Source organism: Herpailurus yagouaroundi, unplaced genomic scaffold, assembly GCF_014898765.1.
Source record: "Herpailurus yagouaroundi ecotype Mexico unplaced genomic scaffold, PumYag 141, whole genome shotgun sequence".
NCBI lineage: Eukaryota > Metazoa > Chordata > Mammalia > Carnivora > Felidae > Herpailurus > Herpailurus yagouaroundi.
In genome coordinates this window covers 74,044,096-74,063,245 of record NW_024412396.1, presented here as the reverse complement: position 1 = coordinate 74,063,245, position 19,150 = coordinate 74,044,096, and the positions used below count along the sequence as shown (strand labels likewise).

The window sequence follows — 19,150 nt, the reverse complement described above, 5'->3', positions numbered from 1 at the left end:
ACACACACACACACACACACACAGAGGTTCTGTTTCTCTGGAGAACTCATACCCTAAGTGATCTACGGATGCAATGTAATCCTTATCAAAACTCTAATGGCCTTTCTCTGACAGAAATGAAAAACTCTGATCCTCAAATTCATATGCAATTACAGGGGACCACAAAGAACCAAGACAATCCTGAAAGAGAAAAACAAAGTTGGGAGACTCACACTTCTCAAACTTATGACTTCAAAACCTACTACAAAACCACAGTAATCCTAACAGTGTAATAGTGGCATAAAAACGCACATATAGACTAATGGAATACAACTCAGAGTCCAGAAACAAACCCATACATCTATGGCTAAATGATTTTTGACAAGGATAGCAAGACCAGTTAGTGGTTAAAAAAAAAAAAAAAAAAAAAAAAGCCTCTGGGAAAACTGGGTAACACTGGCAGAAGAACGGACTTATTAGACCCTCACATCATTCCTTATACACAAACTAGGATCAAATGGGATTACCAACTAAAACGTAATAGCTAACACCTAAAATTCTTAGAAAAAATATTGAGGCAAATATTCATAATCTCGAATTTGGCAAAGACTTCTTAGATATGACACCAAAAGCATAAGCAACAAAAGAAAAAGTAGATAAAATGGACTTCACCAAGTTTGAAAACCTGTATTACATAAAAGGATGTTACCAAGAATGTGAAAAGACAACAAAATGGGAAAAACATCTGCCAATTACATATCTAATAATGGCCTAATATCCCAAATATATACAGAACCCTTACAAGTCAACAACAAAAAGAGAAACAACCCAATTTAAGAATGTGCAAAGAATATGAAGAAGCATTTCTCCAAGGAAGATATAGAAATGGCCAACAAGTATACAAAAAGATGCTCAACATCTTTAGTCATTAGGAAAACACAAACCAAAACCACCATGAATTACCACTTCATACCAACCAAGATGGCTATAATTCTTTTAAAAAGGAAAAATGACAAGCATTGGTGAGGATGTGGAGAAATTCAAACATTTATACACTTTGGTGGAAACATAAAATGGTTTAGCTGCTGTGGAGAACAATCTGGTGGTTCCTGGAGCAGTTAAACATTGAATTGCCATAAGACCCAATAATTCCACTCTTACATATATACCCAAAAGAAGCGAAAACAGGTACTCAGACATATATACACGCACGCGCGCAGTAGCACTATTCCCGATGTCCAAAAGGTGGAAACAACCAAGATGTCCATCAACAGACGAATGGATAAACAACATGTGGTATCTTCACACAATGGAGTACTGTTTAGCCATAAAAAGAAATGAAGCAATGGTACAGGCTAAAACATGGATGAATCTGGAAAACATTACGCTCAGCGAGAATGTCAAAACAAAAGAGCACATAGTGTATGATACCATTTATAGGGAATATATAGAATAGATGAGTCCACACAGACACAGAGCAGACTGGTCATTGGCAGGGGTTGGGGAAGAGTAATGAGGACTCTACCTGCTTAATGGGTATGGGGTTTCCTTTTAGGGAATGAAAATGCTTGGAACCATGTACAGGTTGTGGACACACAACACTGTGGATGTACTAAGCAGCACTGAATTGCTCACTTTAAAATGCCTAACTTTGGGGTGCCTGGGTCGTTCAGTGGGCCGAGCGTCCAATTCTTGATTTCGGCTCAGGTCATGATCTCCCAGTTCATGGGTTCGAGCCCCGCGTCGGGCTCTGTGCTGACAGCTCGGAGCCTGAGGCCTGCTTCGGATTCTGTGTCTCCCTCTCTCTCTGCTGCTCCCCTGCTCACCCTCTGTCTCTTTCTGTCTCTCAAAAATAATAAATAAGCATTAAAAAAATTTTTTTTAACTTAATGTTCAAAAAAGACTAACCATCATGAGACACAGCCACTAGGATGGCTATAATAAAAGATAATGGAAAATTCCAAGTGTTGGTGAGGATATGAGGAAACTGGAACCCTCATACGCTGCTGGAAGGAACGTAATATGGCACTGTCACTGTACCAAACAGTCAGTTGCTCATAAAGTTAACAGTTCCCATATGACCCAGATATTCTCCCATGTATATAACCAAGAGAATTGAAAACAGATGTTTACACAAAGACTTGTAAACATATGCTCTGGGGCGCCTGGGTGGCGCAGTCAGTTAAGCGTCCGACTTCAGCCAGGTCACGATCTCGCGGTCCGTGAGTTCGAGCCCCGCGTCGGGCTCTGGGCTGATGGCTCAGAGCCTGGAGCCTGTTTCCGATTCTGTGTCTCCCTCTCTCTCTGCCCCTCGCCCGTTCATGCTCTGTCTCCCTCTGTCCCAAAAAAAATAAATAAACGTTGGAAAAAAAAACAAAAAAACAAAAAAAAAAACATATGCTCAAAGGAGCAAAATTCATAATAGACAAAAAGTATTAATAGCCCAAGGTGCCCAGCAAGAGATCAGCTAAACAAAATGTGGTATATCCATATATGTACTATTATTTCATCATAAAAAGGAGTGATATACGGATACATGCTACAATATGAGTGAATCCTGAAAACACTGTGCTATATAACAGAAATCAGAAACAAAAGGCCACATACCTTATGATTCCATTTATATGAAATGTCCAGAATAGGCAAAGGAAATTAGTGATTACCAGGGGCTGGGGCAAAGGGAGAATAATGGACAGTAGCTTTTTTTTTTTTTAAGGTATTTTTCTTAATATTTATTTCTGAGAGAGAGAGAGAGAAAGAGAGAGAGGGAGAGAGAGAGAGAGAGAGAGAGAAACAGAGCACGAGTGGGGGAGGGGCAGAGAGAGAGGGAGACATAGAATCCGAAGCAGGTTCCAGGCTCTGAGCTGTCAGCACAGAGCCCAACACGGGGCTCGAACTGATAAGCCGTGAGATCATGACCTGAGCCGAAGTTGGATGCTTAACTGACTGAGCCACCCAGGTGCTCCTGGACAGAAACTTCTTAGTGGTTACACTAGGAGTTTCTTTTGGGGATGAATGAAAATATTCTGGAATTAGATAGTGGTAATAGTTTATAACATTGTGAATATATTAAAAACCACTGAACTGTACTTTAAATGGTTTAAATGCTGAATTTTTTGATTAAAAAGTGTAACGTACTAGAATATAATAAGCACTCTCAACAACTGCAACAGAAAAACAATAGCAGTAGCATCATTAAAAAATGGCTAACACATTTGAACCTGACATAATACAATTCTGTCCATATTTAGATCCAAAGAATTTCATATCATTATATGTATCTTAATAAAAAAAATTAAAAGTTAAGAAGAATAAGGCTATAGAAGGCACTGAAAAACTAACTTGAGTGAATAATATTTCAAATAAATACAGTGAAATAAGAAGTAAGTGGCCAGAGGACAAGTGCCAACGTGGACGCATACCATACCGAGTGCCAGCGTGCGTGGTAAACGGGCCTCCCCTGGAGTCGGCCATTTCTGATCCCAGACCGGAACAGTATCTACTACAAGTATGGCTACAAAGGCTCACACCATGTTGAAAGGCCCTCAAACTAAAAACCATTGTAAAAGAAAGTTCCTACAGACATTTGAAGTTAAAATGCTTTTTCTACCCATGATGGCAATTTCTGACCTGCAACTACACCTGGGCATCCGCACCAAGCTATAGATGGGCCAAGAATCCCACCATGTGCTTCACATGTAGGCAGAGCCCCAGAAGTGGCAATGTTAGTCCAGTCACATCTTTGGAACCTTCCAAAATGTGTAAGTGTGGAAACCTCCGACAAAAACAATGTACACTCAAGTCAAATAATTAAAGAGGTGCTTGAGGTGCGGTGCCGGGGTGGCTCAGTCGGTTGAGTGTCCAACTCTTGATTTTGGCTCAGGTCGTGATCCCAGGATCCCACGGGATCCCAGCGTGATCCCACTCCTCGCTGAGTGTGGAGCCCACTTGGGACTCTCCCTCTCTCCCTCTCTCTCTCTCTCTGCCCCTCCCCTCTGTGTATGCACTTGCTCTCTAATTAAACACACACACACACACACACAAACCCAGAGGTGGCGGAGGAGACAACTCTTGGGCACTTGTGGACTGACATTCAACAGTCCAATGTGGGGAAGCAGCTCGGAGGTTACAACACCCAGAGTGGACACACGTGCCTCTGGTCAGCGCTCCGCACCAAGCAAGTGAGGCAAACCTTGGGACCACTGCCAACACCTCATCTTTTTAGCCTCAAGTGTGGGAAGAGGATGTTTGCTTCCACGCACATAAAGAGTATGTGCTGAACAGTAATGACAGATATACACAAAGCAAAGAGAGTGCAATGGAAACCATCAGGAAGGCAGTTAGGTGACTAAGAGATGGCGCCAGAGGGGGTCTGTGCGCTCTGGGGAGCTGCAGAGGGGCCTACACAGAAACCACCGGGAGGCAGCAACCTCGGGGGTGGCAGCCCGGGCCGGGCCAGGGACCAGGGCCTGCCACAGCGCCTGGCATTCTTGGTTCTAGAGTTCCCACTCCGCAGGGTCCTCTGAGCAGAACCACTGCTCTACTATCACATTATTTAGGGTCTGCTACGTGTGTAGGCATGAATGTATCCTATTCGGGGGCCAACTGTTACCTAAATGCAAGAACCTCTATTTGAGAAAATCACTTCATAAAGTTTTAGTTTCTGGCCAGCTACTCAGGAAGCCCCTCTCTCACAGCTGAGGCATAGCCACACTTCGAAATGCAGCCAGAGCTGGACTGGATCCCTCTGCCTTTCCTCTATGCCTCCATACTCTAATGACTTATGCTCTCTACTTGTGATTTCAGTTGAGCTACATCTTACTTGGAGATCGGAAACTGGAAACCAAAGCACATCTGCTGACAAAAGGGTGTTCCAAGAACTGGAAAGCCCGGGGAAAACCAAAAAAGGGAAGCATCAGATAAACAAAGAAAATGGCCCCTGCCAGCAAGAAAGTACTAAACACAACATAGATGGAGGCAAATGAGCTCAGCATCAAGCCCAGCAGGGAAATTAAGAGTATCATCTAAGCAATGCCAATACAGAGAGAAGAGAGAAAACCAGAAATAGACAGGTGTGCCCTGTTGATTAAAAAAAAAAAAAAAAGCTTTCCAATAATCCATATTTATGCGAACATTTCAGCAGGCACTTTTGTCATGACACCTGATACCAGATGCTCTACAGCAGGGAGAGGGCCTGTGGCTGACACACCGGCAAAGTAAAGACCAGGGGAGACTAGGTTCTCATCCAGACAAACGCGCAGATCGTAATCACGTATGTAAAAGCCCCACTTAGGAGACAGAAACAGAGGGGGTGGGGCGACGTGGACTGGACAGACAGCCAGCCACGGGCTCACAGCTGGAGAAGAACCTGATTAACCCACAGCATAAAACTTGGTCTTAAATCCTTTAGGAAAACAATAGCTATCTGAGGCTCGGCACTGCCAATATCCCTTGATTTAGGGATTTTTCTTTAAAGCGCTCATTCAACCCTGACGGTGTAAAGATGCTGTGTCTCTTCTGGACCAGAGCCAGAGTCCTGCCATCTGGACAGATGGAGAGAGACAGGCTGAGGGCTCAGTCCACTCGACAGACAAGCCACAAAGAGCCACATCCAGGTGGATGCTGCCCGGAGGCCGTGCTTGGACTGGAGACAGAAGCAGCTGTGTGTGTGTGAGAAGATCCATCCGCCTGGAGCATCGACTTCACTTGGAAATACGAGTGAAAAACAGAAGACGTGCCCACACGGAGTGGATTAGGGTATTTAAATCAACTTTCACAATAAAACATGAGATTTCAAAAGCACTGGCTCTGATCTCAGTGCCCCTTCCCAACCCCTCTGGCGGACCCCCCACCACCTTCACCTGTGGTGTAAAGTTGGGAGCCGCGCAGGTGCTGATGTGGACCGTCTTCTCTCCCGCACACCCCCACGCCGGGCCACGGCACCCCCACGCAGGCCTCACCCAGCAGATGTGCACCAAGGAGGCTCTCCCTGGGCACCACAGCACCACGCTTTCTGAGCTCCCAGACCACCTCCTGCTGTTTGTCACGTTACCCAGGCCCCTCTTCATCCACGCAGCCAGCATGGAACTTGTCACTCTCGGCCCTTCCCGTTCCTGTTTGACACATCTCTGCCTGCAACACTGCAGCCTGTCCCACCCTGAGGAGTGTGCCACCACCACCGAGCCGGCCGCCCCAGTGGAACTGTGCTCACCTCCCTGATTCCAACATCCACTTACTGGTTTCAGCACTCCTGATCTGACTCCCCGTCACCACCACCTCTGTGAATACAGGAAAGGCATTTTTTTTTTTTTTAAGATTCTATTTTTTTACCTAATCTCCACACCCAGTGTGGGCTCAAACCCACAACCCCGAGATCTGAGTCTCGTGCTCCACCACCTGGGCCAGCCAGGACCAGGGTATATGCTCTGTTGCTAGGGAGATGCTCTCAGATTTGGTTTATTTATCTGCAGTCTTCCAGCTAAAATAACCCATCTTGAGTTTCTAGTCCAAACCTCACATATTTTTACATGTAAGGAAAATCAGGCACTGAAAAGCAACGTGCTTGCAAGGTCCCCAAATCACCAAGAAATCGGCAATTGGATAAAGAGCATAATTGATGACATGTATACACAGAAGAAAGCCAACATATTTTTAAAAATTATATTTTTTCAGGGGCGCCTGGGTGGCGCAGTCGGTTAAGCGTCCGACTTCAGCCAGGTCACGATCTCACGGTCCGTGAGTTTGAGCCCCGCGTCGGGCTCTGGGCTGGTGGCTCAGAGCCTGGAGCCTGTTTCCGATTCTGTGTCTCCCTCTCTCTCTGCCCCTCCCCCATTCATACTCTGTCTCTCTCTGTCCCAAAAATAAATAAAAATGTTGAAAAAAAAAATTTTTTTTAAATTAGATTTTTTCTATAATACACTGAACATGAGGGAATACTATGCTGCTGCACAAAAGAGAGTGAGGCGGATCCCTATACACTGCTACGGCGTGAGCCTCACGACAGGCTGTTAAGTTTAAAAAAAAAAACAAAACGGGAAACAAGATGGAGAAAAGTTGTATGTTGCCAGTGTCTAAGAAAGAGGGCTGTGTGCACACACACACTTACATTAAAAGTAGGTATGCTGGGGCGCCTGGGTGGCTCAGGTGGTTGAGCGACCGACTTCGGCTCAGGTCATGATCTCACAGTTTGTGAGTTCGAGCCCCACGTCAGGCTCTGTGCTGACAGCTCGGAGCCTGGAGCCTGCTTCGGATTCTGTGTCTTCCCCTCTCTCTGCCCCTCCCCTGCTCATGCTCTGTGTGTGTATCTCTCTCTCTCAATAATAAATAAATGTTAAAAAAATAAAATAAAAAATTTAAAAAATAAAAATAGGTATGTTACCAATGGAGGAAAAAAGAAACAGTGCACAAAGATCAGCAACGGAAGCTTGATTTCTGAAAATATTTAATTTTGATTTGGAAACACGAAAATGTTTTCTAAACCTTCGACAACATTTTAAAAGAAGCTATTCCTTAAAATTCAAATAAAAAATGAGTATAACTGGCAACCAGGTGGCTGGCACACTGGGGAACTGGCTCAGGTGACTTTAAAACTTAATTAGGGGGGCGCCTGGGTGGCGCAGTCGGTTAAGCGTCCGACTTCAGCCAGGTCACGATCTCGCGGTCCGTGAGTTCAAGCCCCGCGTCAGGCTCTGGGCTGATGGCTCAGAGACTGGAGCCTGTTTCCGATTCTGTGTCTCCCTCTCTCTCTGCCCCTCCCCCGTTCATGCTCTGTCTCTCTCTGTCCCAAAAATAAATAAACGTTGAAAAAAAAAAATTTTTTTTTAAAAAAACTTAATTAGGAAAACATCCCTAGGGATACATACTCTAAGGACAAAAAAGAACTCTAAGAACAACGAGAAAATCCCAAACTGTTTTCAGTAATCACGTTGGTAATATGTTGGTATTGTTATTTTAAAACTACCACATATATTTTATAGGATAAAACAAATATATGATGATGCTAACATTGCTGGGAACCAAGGTTTGCAGCATTAGAGAAAAGCGATACCAATATAAACCAACGAAGTAAAAATCAAGTAATACTCAATTTGAAATAAACATCAGTGTGAACTGCTGATATTTTCCCTTAAAAAGCGTACTTGCCTGTCTGTCCACCCAAAAGGCCTAGCAGTGCGTGTCCCCAGTGCCCAGATTGTGGTCTCAAGACACCATTTTCTACAAAAGGGAACCAGAGCTGCTCGGAGAAGAGCAACGCCAGGCCTGGGGCAAAGAAGTTTAGAACAAATCTGGAACACCTCACGGTACCAGAAAGCAAGGAAGGGAAGAGTGCAGGTCACGTCAAAGGACAAAGGAGCCCACTAAAGAGGCTCCACCAGCCACAAGTGGCTCAGGATTGGCATCTGTAAGAATCCTAACTGTGAGGGACTGAAACGTACCACGTGTGTTTAAGTTCACAAGTTGGTAACACTACTTGAAACAGTCACCTGTCACTTTGGGAGTGGCTACAGAACCATCTCATTATTGAGCACAGAGAAAGAGAACGTTTCCTCTTCTTCGTATCTGAACTGCCCCTTAGGGTGACCAAATACTGAACGAAGGGCAGTTTCCATCTACCGACATATTTCAGCTACTCAAGGCAGAACAAACGAGTAATGTCATTTCACAACCTGCGAGGACTAAGTCCAGGCGGCGAGCAGCACAGGCCCAGAGCCACGAAGACGCGTGCCTCCTGGTGAGGGTACACACCACGGCCTCAGCAGGGCCTTGTGCTCAAAGGCCAGGCCAGAAGGTGGTCAACCGGCCGGATCTATCACCACCCCACAGGAGATGCAGACGGCAGAAGAACACGTTTGGTGCCAAGGGCAAAATTCAACACAGGGAAACCTGACCACGACCAGCCACCCAAGAACACGTGAGGAAGAAAAGGGACAGGGAGGGGCAGTCACAGGATGAAAACAGGCCGAAGGGACATTATCAGCTAGCTGCCGTTGTGCGAGCCCTGCTTCAAACAAACTAAAAACACTAACACAACCGGGGAAAACTGAATGGTCCTGGTATTATGAATAATTTTTAAAACTACACTTTTCTTAATACTTGAGAATTTATCAAAAATAGCTATATATTAAATCTCACTATGGATGTAAGCATTTCAAACCCATTTTATACTCATTTTACTGTTCTAACATAGTAAAGAGTTCTTAATTTCAAGTATAATGTGCCACTCAATCACAAATTAGAGATTAAAACAGGGTGTTTTGTTTCCTTTCAAACTCCCAGAGAAAGATAGTTAGGGAGCAAACAGTTTATGCACCAGAAGATGCAATCCCAGAGCACCTGGCTGGCTCAGTCAGAAGAGCAGGTGATTCTTGATCTTGGGGTTGAGTTCAAGCCCCACCTTAGGTGCAGAGATTACTTAAAAATAAAATCTTTAAAAAAAAAAAAAAAGATGCAATCCTCAGCTGAAGCAAGCCTCCACCCGCGGCCACCAGCACCTTCACTGCAGTGGGGTCCTGCTAGGGAAGGGTGGCCCCAAGCTTTCAGAGGGTAGGCCTATGAGGCAGAAATTCCTACAATTACCCTTGGCATCAAACACATGTATCATTACTGGCTCATGAAAGGTGACGTCGATTATTCTCGAAGTTTAACGCTGGTTTTAAAAAAAATGAAAAATAAAATGAAGGTTTGACACCAAAATGCGGTACATGTGCAGAAGGTACTCAAATACATCTGTTACGAAGTGAAATTACTAAAGCCAAAAATGAGTACATTCCGGATGTTGTTTAATGACTTTATTTTTCTGAAAAGCAAACAAGTTCCAGCTGCAAAAAGAAATCTATATAAATTAAAATCGTCCAGTGACATACCCGTGTGTCATATGCTGTAAGAAGATACACCAAAGCTCGATCAGGGAGGAAGAGATTTCAACAGAGAAAGAAGCAAAGCGGTGTCAGTCTTATCCTTCTTCACAGAATGTAGTGGAGTCTCTTACCTGAGGAGTAAGAATAATACTCGGTCATCTCAACCGGGAACATTTTTGAAACTTTTAAAACTAGAATTTCAAAAATGTAAATTAAAAAAAATGACCAAGAAAGAAGTTCAAACAAAACATTTTTAACCACTCTATATAAACTGTACTTTGGCTTTGCTACGATTTTTGAGTTGGACACAAATGACAAAGTCAGGATGTCTTCGGACTATTTTTAACATAACTTTTATCATGGAGTATTACACATAAAAAGCACAGGAAACACGCATGTTCAGCACATAAACAAACGCTAGTTCAACTACCACCCTGGGCAAGAAATAGAACACTGCTGAAACCCCAGAAAAGGCAGAGCGCCTCTCTCTGACCCCAAGCCCTTTCCTCCTACTATGAGCAGCTACCCTAACTTTTATGGTTACCATTCCCTACTTTACATTTATCCCCCAGGTATGTGGCTCTGATACAGCTCTTTTGCCAACTTCTGAATTTTATAAGAACAGATTCCTATGCGCGTCTTCCTTTGTCTTGCTCTTTGTTTTTTCTGCTCCACCCACCATTTACTTTCATTGCCACGGAGTATTCCACTGCGTAAATAGACCGTAATTTATTTATCCATTCCCCTGTCCCCTGAATAGTTTCTGCTTTGGAGCAAAGACATACCACTGAGATCTGGGGCCCCTGGGTGGCTCAGCCGGCTAAGCGTCCAACTCTTGGTTTTAGATTCAGCTCATGATCTCCTGGGTTTGAGCCTCTTGTCAAGGCTCTGAGCTGACAGCACGGAGCCTGCTTGGGAGTCTCTCTCTGCCTCTCCCCCACTCACACTCTCTCACGCTCTCTCCAAATAAATAAATAAATAAATAAATAAATAAATAAATAAATAAATAAATACAAAAGATACACTACAAAGATCTTTCTGGTGCAGCTATCTTAATTACACACATGAGCATGTATTTCTCTGGTGTATACACCTAGAAATGTGACTGCTAGGTTATCTAGTAAGTATCTATTCAACTTTGCTAAATAAAGCCAAACTATTTCCCAAAGCAGTAGCAACAATTTACACTCCCACCAGAAGGGTATGAGAGAGTTTCTGGTGCTTAACTTCTTCAACAAGACTGGTCAGACTTTTTAATTCTTGCTAACTGAATGGCTGTGTAGTGGTATCCTAAGAATTCTTTGTTACATAGAACTTAATTATTTTGAATAAATTCATGAAATTTTACATCTGACAACTGCAGCAATGCAAATTTAATTTTGCAACCAAGTATCTGTTCATTTTTCCAATGGTTACTGCACTATGATTTCTCATCAGGTTTAATTAACTCCCTAACCTCAGTCCACCAACTTCCAGAGACACTGACTCCAACCCCCAGGCATACGGGGACGTGTGCCAGTTGAGCATCCTAGTCCCTGGGTAGAGTTGGTTCATCCCTGTGAACACACAGAGTCAAAATTAATGAAGTCTTTTCTTCCTCCTCTGGAACTCAAAGAGATTCTCTCTTCCCCAAAGTACCTGAACATGTGGAAAGCAATCTGCCAACCAGGACATCTTGTGTGAGCAAGAAACAGACTTGTTTGTAATAAGCTACTTATTTTGTTACAGGAATCAGAGTTGCCCACTGTTTAATGTGAAATGACACTTGTTAATGACATTCTAGTAACTCTCTAGTCCTGCTCTTTGCCTTAAAGTATATTTTGTCTGACACTATACGATCTTATTTTTGGTGTTTGCATAGTTTATTTTTTTCATCATTTTACTTTCAACATTTCTTAATCCTTATAGATGAATGTCTTGTAAACAGTATATAGTTGGATTTTTTAAACACCTTATTTAAAAAAAAAAATCTTGGTATCTTCGTCTTCTAAATGGAAAATTTACTCTATTTGCATTGGAAGCCATTACATACACCTAGGTAGATTTAATTCTACCATTGTACCTGGGGCTTTCTTTCCTTTTTTAATCCCAACCCAACCTACCGGAGGCTTTCCTATTTGCCTTCTTTTGGATTGTTACCATTCCAATCTCTGCTCCCTGGGGATCCAGAAGTCATGTGTCTGGTTTTTATTCTTCTTATGATTACTTTAGAAATACAGTGTGACGTGCAGGCGCTTAAAGGCCCCTCGGTATCTCTCCCCTTCTCTTGGACAGCAAGGACTTTAAAATACTAACTCCATTCGTCACACTGCCAACGTACGTCCCACCGCTGTGTTTACACATGTGCACATATTTTTGTCATTATTAACATTTTAGGTAACATTCATTTTTGTTAGATGGAGAATCCTTTCCTGTTGTGTAGTGAAGGTATTACTCCTAGTGCTTTTTGGCTTTCACTGCCGCTGTTGGGAAGCGGCCTGTTGTGCCTCGGTAGGCAATCATGTGCTCCGCTACCCTGTGTTTGGCTGTGGATTTCTTTTTACTTAGGGTATCCTGCCAGTCATTTGTTGAACATCTTAAAACTACGGTTTGGATTGTTTCAACTTCCTGGAAAACTGTCAACCATTTTCTTCTCAAACACTGCTCTGCACCATCCATGTCCTCTACTCCCAGAACCCAATTACACGTACGTCAGACTTCACTACCTCCTCCGAGTCTCCTGCCTTCCTTTGCATTCCCCATACTTCTATCTCTGTGCTTCACTTTCATTTTCCTTGTTTTGATCTATTATGATGTGGATCACACTGATTGATTTTCCAGTGTTAAACCAATTTTTCACTCTGAGATAAACCTTATTTGATTGTTATGTAATATCCTTTTTATGTTTCTACATGGATTATATTTGCTAAAGTTCATGGGAGACATGCGTGTACAACAAATACACTTGGTGGTTTTCCTTTATTACAATGTCTTTGCCTAGTTTTGCTTTCAGAGCAGTGCTGGCCTCATAAAATGAGATAGGAAGCATTTCCTCCTCCTCAATTTTCTAAAAAAGTTTTTGTCTGATTAGTATTCCTTTTTCTATAAGTGTTTAATACAATTCACCAGTGAAGTCATTTGGGTCTGGAGTGTTCTTTGAGGTAAGGAGTTTAATTACAAATTCAATTTCTTTAATAAATACAACTGGTTATGAAGGTTATATATTTCTTCGAGTGAGCTTTGGTGGTTTGTGTTTTTCAAGGAATGTTTTCATTTTGTCAAATTTATTGGCATAAAACGATTCACAATTTTACCCTTCTTACCCTTTCAACGTCTGTAGGATCTGTAGTGATACCCTCTTTTACATCCCTGATATTGGCATTAATATTTTCTTTCATTCCCACTGATGACAGATTATCCTGGATACGACAGTCACCTTTGACTTACTACAGTTTACCTGCAAATACTATTATACCACTTTAAGCATATAGTAACACCATATTTCTGTTTCTCCCCTCCCATCTTTTGAGCAGTTTTCATTTATTTACCTCTGCAAGTATGAGAAGTCCCACATTACACTGTTATTTTTGCTTTAAATAGCCTATTTTTATTTTCGTATTATTATTTTGAAAGTCTGTTTATTTATTTTGAGAGAGACAGAGAAAGCAGGGGAGGAGTAGGGAGAGGAAGAATCCCAAGCAGGCTTGGCACCCGCACAGAGCCCGATGTGGGGCTCAAACACTCGAAACTGTGAGATCATGACCTGTGCTGAAATGAAGAGTTGAATGCTTAACTGAGTGAGCCACCAGGCACTCCAAAATAGCCAAAAAAAAAAAATAAAAGCAATTAGAAGTGAGAATATTTATCCACCTATTGACCATTTCTGGTTCTTTTCATTCCTCTGTGTAAAAATTTCCATCTGGTATCATTTCCTTCTACCTGAACTTCCTTAAAAATTTTCTTGAAGCGTAGGCACGCCTGGGGAGCTCAGTGGGTTGAGCACAGACTTTGGCTCAGTCATGATCTCACAGTCAGGGAGTTTAAGCCCCGCATCTGACTCACTGCTGTGAGCACAGAGCCTGCTTCAGATCCTCTGTCCCCTTTCTCTCTGCCCTTCCCCACTTGTGCTCCCTTTCTCAAAAACAAACAAACATTAGAAGAATTTTTTTCTTGTAGTGCATGCAGTTCTGCTGGCAATAAAATCTGTCAGCTTTTCTTGGCCTAGAAATTTTGATTTCACTTTTATTTCTAGAAGATATTTTCTCTGGGCACAGAATTCTAAACTAACAGGTTTTTCTTTTGGTACTTTAAACATGCCATTCTGTTGTCTTTTGGCTAGCACAAATCGGACCAGAAGCCAGCTGCCATTTCTATCTTTGTTCCTCTGTAATGTCTTTTCTTCTCACTGCTTTTTAAGTTTTGGGCTTTTTTTTTTCTCTCTTTATCACTGGTTTTCCAGGAATTGGATGTTGCAGTATGTTGGTATGGTTTTGTGTACTCTATTTGGGATTTTTGAGCTTTGTGGTTTATAGCTTTCATCGAATTTTTAATTTTTTTTTCAGCCATTATTCCTTCAAGTGTTGTTTCCATTCCCTCCTCTCCTGGAACCCCAATTACACGTATCTTGGAGCAGGTGGTTTTGTCTCACAGGTCCCTAAATGCTCTGTTATTCTCTTCAGTCTTCTCTATTCTTTTTGCTGTATTTTGGACTGTTTCTATTACTAAGTCTTGAAGTTCAATGACCTTTTCTGTAGTGCCAACCTGCTATTAATCTCTCTACTGCATTTTTCATTCCAGATACAGCATTTTTCATCTGGAAGTTTTATTTTAGTCTTTCTTTTCATATCTTTCATTTCACTCATTTTCCTCTACATTTTTGAATATGTGTGACTTACATGTAACAGTTATTTTAATGTCCTTGTCTGCGAATTCCATCATCTGTTATTTTTGGGTCTGTTTCTATTGACTGATTTTTTTCCTGGTTAATATCATATTTTCTTGCTTCTCTGTATGTATGCCTGATAATATTTTTTAAGGTTTTAAAAATTTTTTTAATGTTTTTTAAATTTATTTTTGAAAGAGAGCATAAGCAGGGGAGGGGCAGAAAGAAAGAGGGGGTCAGAATCCGAAGCAGGCTCCAGGCTCTGAGCTGTCAGCACAGAGCCCAATGTGGGGCTCGAACTCACGAACCACGAGATCATGACCTGAGCCAAAGTCCAATGCTTAAGGGACTGAGCCACCCAGGCACCCTGCCTGGTAATTTTTATTATATGTTGGACACCCAAATTTTTTTTACACTATTGGGAGCTAGAATTTACTACACCCTTTCTTTTTCTTTTAAAGTAGGCTCCACACCCAGTATGGGGCCCAACATGAGGCTTGAATTCACAATCCTGAGATCAAGACCTTAGCTGAGATCAAGAGTTGGATGCTTAATCAACTGAGTCACCCAGGTGCCCCAAGATTTTATTATATATATATTTAGAGAAAGAGAAAGAACATGAGCAGGGGGAAGGGCAGAGGGAGAGAGAGAATTTTTTTTTTTTTTGAGAGAGACAGAGAGAGAGAGAGACAGAGACAGAGACAGAGAGAGCACAAGCAGAGGAAAAGACCGAGAGAGAGAATCCCAAGCACGATCTCAGCTTAGCAGGGAGCCCGATGCGGGGCTCCATCTCCAACCATGAGACTACAACCCAAGCCAAAATCAAGAGTCAGATGCTCAACTGGCAGCCACCCAGGTGCCCTGAGAATCGTAAGCAGGCCCCATGCCCAGGGTGGGAGCCCAATGCAGGGCTCAATCCCACAGCCCTGTGATCAGGACCCAAGATGAAATCAAGAGTCAGACGTTCAAATGAATGAGCCACCCAGGCAGCCCTATTAAGTCCTTTTCAATACGGCAGGACTTTGTTCTGAGAAACGTTATTTGGAACCATTTAGGGCAGGTCTACAATGGCCTTTATGGTCTAGAGCTAATCCAGCCCCACTAGTGAGGGGAGGGAAGTCTACCCGATCCCCTAAATGGAAAAGCTGCTCCGAACCCACCCTCACAAAGATTAAAAAACAAGCCTTACAAGGATCTGATACTACTCTAGGTGGTGGGAACACAAACTGTCTCAGCCCTGTGGGATATCCACAAATTGTTCAGTCTATTCCTTTCTGGTGGTTCTTTTCCTGGCTTTGTGTTTCCTCTCGTGTATGTGCTGGTCAGTACTCAACCAGAGTCTCAAGGGGGTCCTTCTGCGGATCTCTGGATTCTCTAGGTAGCTCCCTTCCTCTCCTATATACTTTGCCCCCCAACTCTAGCTGCTTTGTTCTCCCAAATGCTGGGTGTTTATCACTTCAGTAAAGCTAGTGGGTTCTGGCTTCTCTCTCCTACCCTGCGGTGTGGAAACACTCTCTAGACCAGGATTTGCCTGGCGGTCAAATCTAACCTACTACTAGTTTTTATAAATAAAGTTTTATTAGAACCCATCCATACCCATTCATTCACATACTTAGTATGAAAGCAGACACAGAGTTGACTGTGTAACTCTGACAGAGACCATATGGTCTGAAAAGCCTAAGATATTTACTGTCTGGCCCTTTACAGAAAAATTTCATGGGCCCTGCTCTAGAGAGTAAGCTGGAATAATCATAGGGCTCATTTCCCTTATTTTAGGGAATACGGTCCTAACCTGTCTGCTGGCCAATATCTGAAACTGTTATTTCTTATGTTTTGTCTGGTTTTCAAGTTGTTTAAGGAAAAGAGTCAGGTTTGGGACAAGGATGAGGAGAATAAGGCACATGACTCAAGTAAATTTTAAAGGAGTACCAAAAAATTCAGTATTAGAGGTAAAAACCAAAGTTGATAAAAAAAATCTACAAGAAGAAAATAGTGAAATTTTAAAGATAGTACCAGGAGCAGTGCTGAACTGAGCCATATCTGAGCTGAGGCAAAAGGAAAAATCATTAATTCTGATCCTATCTATATTTAAAATTTGATTTTTTCATTACTGATCTATTTGCACCAAATTTGATTTTCTAAAAGTACTGTAATACACTGTTTATTTTCTTAAAAGTTTTATTTTTAAGTAATCTCTCCAACCAAAGTGGGGCTCAAACTCACAACCCCAAGATCAAGAGTCACACGCCCCACCGACTGAGCCATCCAGGTGCCCCTAAAATATTTATTAATCGCAATTATTGAGCTTTCTGGTGCCAATTCTGTACCAGGTCCTGGTGGACAGTAAACCTGGTCCCTGTTACTCTGCCACAGCAGAAAGGGAAGACTCCGGAATAACTTTCTTACTAAGCACATCACACTCATACATTATAACTACAAGGATTTATCAGAACCGGAAAAGTAAATGCTTTCTTTCTCAGAAAGATCTTAAAACAGAAAACACTTCAATATGAAACATTATGCTCAAATTACTTCTATTTGCAACTAAGAGTCTCACACGTTCATAGTCCCACACATAGACACTCTGGAGACAGGGAAATACTACAAGAATGTGAAAACTTTCCTATTATTACTAAATTAATACATGCACACAAAGATATTACAACTTTAATTATGTAATGTTGGGGAGATATATTTACATTATGGGGTAGACCAAAACCAGCCACCAGCAGCCACTGCTACCACGTCCATTTACTAACTGGAGAAGGTAGGTGCCAAGGCTCTCAACACATCAGTTCAATTAAAAGCAAATCAAGCAACAAACTTCATTCCAGATTCTGCAGGGTCACCACCCTGCTGGTGCTCCTCTCTAGTGAATGTGGCAGGAAAGCGCTAGGCAAGCACAAGTGGAAGTAGTCTCACCATCGCAAGAATAAAAGAACCTCCACCGTAAGCCAACTTCTACATATTGTCTACAGCGTTTATTTCACTTTCTAAAAGCACAGGTGCAGGGGCACCTGGGTGGCTCAGTCGGTTAAGCGTCCGACTTCGGCTCAGGTCACGATCTCACAGCTGTTGAGTTCCAGCCCCCAGTCGGGCTCTGTGCTGACAGCTTGGAGCCTGGGGCCTGCTTCCGATTCTGTCTCTCTCTTTCTCTCTTTCTTTCTTTCTCTCTCTCTCTCTCTCTCTCTCCCCCTCCCTCCCTCCCTCCTCTGCTCATGCTCAGGCACACTCTCTCTCTCTCAAAAATAAACATTAAAAAATTTTAAAAAATAAATAAAAGCACAGGTGCAGAAAAATGTTTTCAAATGTAATGAGCAAAAAAAAAAAAAAAAAAGCTTTTTCCTTAATCAAAAATTTTATGGTATTAAGTTTAGTGGAGAAACAAAGACTATGAAATTAAAAGTTGTAATTTTTACGAAGAAATAGTCAAAACTCATGAAATGAGCTAATTTAACAATCAGATACCATTCAAGTTCATGAAAACACCCTCCCCACCCCAAAATTCCCTCTTCCACCTGCTCCTTCTGACCTGGCCTTGGGTGTGAGCCTGCCGCCCGCCCAGCCTTGCTCAGCAGGCGTGCCTGCCCTCCCTGGCTAAGACCCTGCCTCTGCATCACAAGGGCGGACTTGCACACCACGCCCCTGGTCCGCTTTCTCCTGTGCCTTGGCTCCTTCCCTCTCTCTCCCTTCATGTCCTGCCAGACACTTCATCCTCAAGACTCCATTCACGTGTCTTGACACCTACCGTTTACACTCAACTCACAGTTTAGTCACGAAACTTGAGGGCAGAGATCATGCTAAATTTATATCTGTAGCCTCCCTCCACCCCCAGCAGCTAGCAAGATGCTAGGCACACTCAGCAGGCACCGGCTTTCTAGGGAGTTAAACTTCTCTAAGCATCTTTCCAAGTACCTTCTCTTCCCAGTGAAAGTGACCTTCCTCAAGCCCTGGTCTATACTATAAGGACACCCATCATAACACAAGCCTACACTGGCTTTGCTTCCTTCTCTCCCTCCCACCTGACTGTCAGCTTTCTGAAGATAGAAATGTTTTCTTTGGGTATGTATCTTCTTTGGGTTTGTATCTTCAGCACTTAGAAAGGATCTACCACACAGTAAACATTCAATACATATTAATAGTTATTATTCAATTATTCCTGTAATTATGCATTTATTCCTCACAAGTCTAAATATTCTTCTCCATTTCCCCCTCCATTATAGATATGAGGAAACTGAAACACAAAGATTCAGCAATTTCCCAACATGACACATCAGCAAGTGACAAAGTGGTCTGCCTCTTCCTAACATCTATGTCTATTATCAGAAAGTGACTACCTCAACAAAGGCATGCCCACTGACTCATGATGTAAGAATCAGTCAAGATTTACACTGTAAAAGTGGATTTGCCATATGCACCTCTCAAATTATCTTCAAAAGGTTATCCGATGCTC

At 42.5% G+C, this 19,150-nt stretch overlaps 1 protein-coding gene across 2 annotated transcripts in view; it reads right to left on the bottom strand.

Moving 5' to 3' along the window:
- The window catches only part of TRAF3 (TNF receptor associated factor 3), a 113,892-nt gene that overhangs the window by 47,318 nt on the left and 47,424 nt on the right, over positions 1-19,150 (bottom strand). For both annotated transcript variants that reach the window (XM_040478299.1, XM_040478300.1), the window contains one exon: positions 9,843-9,967. The gene's annotated coding sequence lies outside the window, so the exon portion shown is untranslated. Of the gene's footprint in view, positions 1-9,842; positions 9,968-19,150 lie in introns of those variants that run through there.